Here is a 6,000-nt window from a genome sequence, read left to right as displayed (position 1 = left end):
TGCAGGCTGGTAGCATTTGGTGGCAACTCAGTGAATAGACTGGAAATTAAACAGAAAGTCAATGGCTCAGACTTCTCATTCCAGCATCTGGGAGGCTGAGGCAGGAGGATTGCCATCAGTTTGAGACCAGACTGGACTACATAGTTTCTTTGGCTACACGAGACACTATATCAACTCAGCAGATCAAAAAATAGACAGACAGACAGGCAGACAGATAGAAGGGGCAAGTTTTAGCTCCAGGCTGCCCAGGAAGACACAAGACTCTATCTTAAAGATGCTTAGACACTATCATAAAGGCGTCTAGTACTCAATGTGGACACGTTCTCTCTCAGGTGAGGAGGGAATGAAAAGTGATTACAAGAGGTGGCTCCGTGGCTTTTGTTCCTGGTGCCTGCAGGTATCTCAGGTCGTGCAGGCAGTTCTTTTCCTGGGATACCAGGTGACCTTGGGAGGGTGTGCTATGGGGAGTTCCCTTGCTCTGAGAACCATCCCGCTGTCCCCAGGCCCCCTAAGCTGCCTCCTCAGGGCTGCAGAACAGCAGAGGACCCGGACCAGCTTAGCCAGGCCACAGGGTTGCCTCTGGAGTGTGGGGCACATGTGGCTGGGAGTCAGACCCATGGCCTTAGGTAAGCCTAGGAACCTGTGTGTGAGCACAGAGGAGGTAAGAGACTAACTGCGCTGCTCAGAGGTGTGTGTGTGTGTGTGTGGTACATTAACGGAGACGGATCACAGCAGCCCAAAGAGCACAGGGCTGAGAGCGGAGGGAGCACTTGACAGAGGCTAGCACTGTGGAGGATGAGGTTGAGGCACAGAAGAGCTGACGGCGGTGATGAAGCTGACGAAGGATGGAGATGAGGAAGATGATGGTGGGGAAGATGATGGAGATGGGGAAGACGATGGAGATGAGGAAGGTGATGGTGGTGCATTAGTTACTTTTATTGGTGCTGTGACAAAATATCTGGGAAAAGTAACTTAAAGAAGGATGTCTTGTGCTGGGCAGTGGTGGCGCACACCTTTAATCCCAGCACTTGGAAGGCAGAGGCAGGTGGATCTCTGTGAGTTCGAGGCCAGCCTGATCTACAAAGTGAGTCTAGGATAGCCAGGACTACACAGAGAAACCCTGTCTTAAAAAATAAAAAAAAATCTTTTGGACCCTGCCCCTCCTTGGCCTGCTGACCCCCTCCCAGGCTTTACCTTCCCCCGCACTCCTGTATGCCCTGTGCCCCTGGCTTGCTGCAGAACTAGTGCGCTCTTACTGTCTTCTCAGATTCTCCCATAGAGCTCTGTGCAAATGGAGCGCTCAATTAGTGTGTATGGACAGGAAAGCCAGGCCTTTCCTTCTTGCCTCTCAGGTAGAGGGCCAGTGTGTAGTCACCTGCTCTTGGTGACAAATTTCACTGAGGCCAAAGCAGAGAGCATAGTGCTCCAAGGCACCAGCAGTGGCTCTGCAGGACTGCAGCTGGTCTAAGGACAAGCCGTGAATCAGGTGTATTGGGAAAGCAGCTTCAGGAAAAGATAAGGGGCTTCCATGGACTGCGAGCAGTTCCTAGGAATTTGCTGGCTACCCAGGGTGTGGCCTGCAGTGCCAGTAGGAGTGTCGAGGCTGCTGACTGGGGATGGCCTCCAGGCTCCATAACTTCCCCTCCCCCACCCTATTGTCCAGGTCTCCCTCTGAGAGGACAAGTACTGGGCAGGCAGAGTGTGCAACAGCCCTGTGGACTTGCTCAGCTCCTGTGTGGTGCTAGGGGTGCAGGTGGCTGAGTACCAGGCTTGGCCCCCTGTCAGGAGTGCTGACACCACTGCGATGATGGGAACCAGCTGCGTGGAGACTCCCTTATTGGCATGTAGGAAACACCCGTTAGCAGGAATTGTTTATGCTTCTCAGGAACTGTGTGATCTTGGGTAAGGCACCCAGGCTCTCTGGTCCGTTCCTTTCCTGTATAAAGAACGTTCTTCTAAAGCTGAGAGTGGTGGCACATGCCTTTGATCCCAGCACCCAGGAGGCAAAGGCAGGCAAATGGGGGCTGGGAGCTGGGGGCTGGGAGCTGGGGGCTGGGAGCTGGGAGCTGGGGGCTGGGAGCTGGAGCTGGGGGCTGGGGGCTGGGGGCTGGGAGCTGGGGGCTGGAGCTGGGGGCTCTGAGCTGGGAGCTGGGAGCTGGAGCTGGAGCTGGAGCTGGGGGCTGGGGCTGGAGCTGGGGGCTCTGAGCTGGGATCTGAGGGCTGGAGCTGGGGGCTGGGGCTGGAGCTGGGGGCTCTGAGCTGGGGTTACAGGTGTGTGCCACCACGGCTGGTTTACAATGCAAGGTCTTTCAGTGGCTGGTGGGAGTGACAGAGTCTGAGAGGAAAAGTGAAATATGCCCCATCGAGGTGACCGTAGCTGTGGAATCTGGCCTTGGCTATGACACAGATACCACCTGTCTCTCAGCCCTGCCCACCACAGCTGTGATGCTACTTTCTGAATTTGTCCTGAATTCCTCTATCAAATGCAAGCTGTCTTCCCATGTGACCTTAGGCCACCTATAGGTCCCAAACCTCCCTACCACGTGGATCCAACTGCGCTGTTGCTGTTTAACCCAGAACCCTTAAATGCATGCTGTGCCCTGTGAATCCGACATTGGATAGCTGTTAATACATCTCCCCTGGGTGCAGGTGTGTGTGTGTGCCTCCCCTGGGTGCAGGTGTGTGTATGTGCCTCCCCTGGGTGCAGGCGTATGTGCCTCCCCTGAGTGCAGGCGTGTGTGCCTCTTGGGTGCAGGCATGTGTGCCTCCCCACGGTGCATGTGTGTGTGCCTCCCCACGGTGCATGTGTGTGTACTTCCCTGGGTGCAGGTGTGTGTGCCTCCCCTGAGTGCAGGTGTGTGTGCCTCCCTGGGTGCAGGCATGTGTGCCTCCCCTGAATGCAGGTGTGTGTGCCTCCCCTGGGTGCATGTGTGTGTGCCTCCCCTGAGTGCAGGTGTGTGTGCCTCCCCTGGATGCAGGTATGTGTGCCTCCCCTGGGTGCATGTGTGTGTGCCTCCCCTGGGTGCAGGTGTGTGTGCCTCCCCTGGGTGCATGTGTGTGTGCCTCCCCTGGATGCAGGTGTGTGTGCCTCCCCTGGATGCAGGTGTGTGTGCCTCCCCTGGGTGCATGTGTGTGTGCCTCCCCTGGATGCAGGTGTGTGTGCCTCCCCTGGATGCAGGTGTGTGTGCCTCCCCTGGGTGCATGTGTGTGTGCCTCCCCTGGATGCAGGTGTGTGTGCCTCCCCTGGGTGCATGTGTGTGTGCCTCCCCTGGGTGCAGGTGTGTGTGCCTCCCCTGGGTGCATGTGTGTGTGCCTCCCCTGGATGCATGTGTATGTGCCTCCCCTGGGTGCATGTGTGTGTGCCTCCCCTGGATGCAGGTGTGTGTGCCTCCCCTGGGTGCAGGTGTGTGTGCCTCCCCTGGATGCATGTGTATGTGCCTCCCCACGGTGCATGTGTATGTGCCTCCCCTGGGTGCAGGTGTGTGTGCCTCCCCTGGATGCAGGTGTGTGTGCCTCCCCTGGGTGCAGGTGTGTGTGCCTCCCCTGGGTGCAGGTATGTGTGCCTCCCCTGGGTGCATGTGTGTGTGCCTCCCCTGGATGCAGGTGTGTGTGCCTCCCCTGGATGCAGGTGTGTGTGCCTCCCCTGGGTGCATGTGTGTGTGCCTCCCTGAGTGCAGGTGTGTGTGCCTCCCCTGGATGCAGGTATGTGTGCCTCCCCTGGGTGCAGGTGTGTGTGCCTCCCCTGGGTGCAGACATGTGTGCCTCCCCATGGTGCATGTGTGTGTGCCTCCCACGGTACAGGCGTGTGTGCCTCCCCTGGGTGCAGGCGTGTGTGCCTCCCCAGGGTGCATGTGTGTGTACCTCCCTGGGCGCAGGTGTGTGTGCCTCCCCTGAGTGCAGGTCTGTGTGCCTCCCCTGGGTGCAGGTGTCTGTGCTTGCCCTGGGTGTAAGCGTGTGTGCCTCCCTGGGTGCATGTGTGTGTCCCTCTCCTGGGTGCATGTGTGTGTGCCTCCCCTGGGTGTATGTGTATGTGCCTCCCCTGGATGCAGGCGTGTGTGCCTCCCCTGGATGCAGGCGTGTGTGCCTCCCCTGGATGCAGGTGTGTGTGCCTCCACTGGGTGCATGTGTATGTGCCTCCCCTGAGTGCATGAGTGTGTGCCTCCCCTGAGTGCAGATGTGTGTGCCTCCCTTGGATGTAGGTGTGTGTGCCTCCACTGGATGCAGGTGTGTGTGCCCCCTTGGATGCAGGTGTATGTGCCTCCCTGAGTGCATGTGTGGGTCTCATTGTGCTCCCGTCCCTCTGTTTACTCTGCTTGGCCAGGCCCAGCCAGCACAGGAGCTCAAGTTACATATGGGACTCTCAGTGTAAATATGTGTTGTGTTGTAGAGGAAGCCAGCCTGCTCTCATTGGACCCCCTTCCCAGGTGGGGACATGGACGGCTGAGAAGGTAGCCATCATGCCCTGTCCTGTAGGAGGTACAGGTGGACAGCAGTGGCCAGTCAGTCAGTCAGTCTGTCTGTTGGTATGTGATTAGGCCCTGATTCACATGAGGGCAGAAGCTGCAGTTGGGTCATATCTGTGTCCCTTGGACTCAGCTGAGGCTGGCTCCCAGGTGGCTCTGTCAAATGTTTGCTGAAGTGAACTGAATCAAGAAGCCTTAGTCATCACTGCCAAGCCAGGGACACAAGCCTGTGGCCCACTGTGGCCCACCGATGAGCAGGTGAACAGACAGAGCAAGGTAGGAGGAAATAATATTTAGCTATGAAAAGAGACAAGATATGCCACAGTGTGGGTAAACTTCAAAGGTATGGCGCTGAGGGTAAAAGTCAGACTCGTGGTATAAGCAAACGGTGCAAGATGCCACTCACCTATAATGTCCAGAACCAGCAGATCAGCAAGGCAGGGAGGTGGGTGTGGGTGTGGGGAGCAAGAAGTCTGTGGGTCAGGGGCCCTCTTTTGAGATGAGAAACATGTTCTGGACCTAGACAGAGGTGTTAGCTGTGTCACATCCGATGATGGCCTTTTTTTTTTTTTTTTTTAAGTTTTAGGTTTTTAGACTTTTGCTACATAGCCCAGGCTAGCCTTTGAACTGAAATTCCCTCAGCTCCCATACTTTGTTTATGCAGGACTAGCGATCAGCAGGGTTTCAGTCATGCTGGGCAAGCACCATATGAGCTCAACAGACCAAACAGAACACAGGGGGAGCTGTGTGTGAGTGGGGCCACCAGTTTTCAGCCTGTGGTCTGACATGTGTGGCAGGTGTGTCTGGAGCCTCGGGGTACCTCCTCACATCTACTTCATGTCCCCAGCCCCTGTCTGCTGTGCCCCCAAGTCTCCATCCAAGGTGTTCATTAGGGGCTGACTTAGCCTGGGCAGGGGTAGCTGGGGGGAGTGAGGAGCAGCAGGGACAAAGCCCGACAGCAGGGCTCAGGACAGGATGCGTGCTAGCTCTGTGGTCCTTCCCTCAGCCGGGTCTCAGGTTCCACTATGGTTCCCCGGCAGGGCTCTAGCTGGGCTGAGGCCACAGAGAGCAGTCCAACTACAGACTCCTGCCCTTCCCTCCTGGCCCCCGCTCCTGCCATCTGGGACCACCTTCCCCCATGAAGCAAACTGGCTGCACTCTGTGCTGCGAGACCCTATGTCAACAAATAATGAAGCTCTGAATGCTGTAACCAATCAAAGGAACAGAACCCCTTTGACGTATGACACATACCAGGAAGGAAGGTGGGTGTTCTGTGAATGAAGAAAGCTGGGCCTCCCCACAGGGGCTCCAGGCTTCAGAACAATCCCTAAAAAGTGACACTGATTTGTGGCCAGAGGATGGGTGGCCATCAGGGATGGAGAGGAAGAAAGGCGGATGCTAAAGTATTGGGGTGGACACGGACTGGGGTCTTTCAGTCCAGGATAGCGCTCTTGAGGGGTGGGCGTGGCGAGGATGGGCTGCTTGGAGGGCAGGACCCTCTCCTTGCCTGCTGTGCCCAGGAGTGCTTTCCTGGCAG

This window comes from Acomys minous (genome assembly GCF_964271855.1).
Source record: "Acomys minous genome assembly, chromosome: 16".
Taxonomy (NCBI): domain Eukaryota; kingdom Metazoa; phylum Chordata; class Mammalia; order Rodentia; family Muridae; genus Acomys; species Acomys minous.
The sequence above is the reverse complement of the archived record's forward strand: the minus strand, read 5'-3'. Positions refer to the sequence as shown.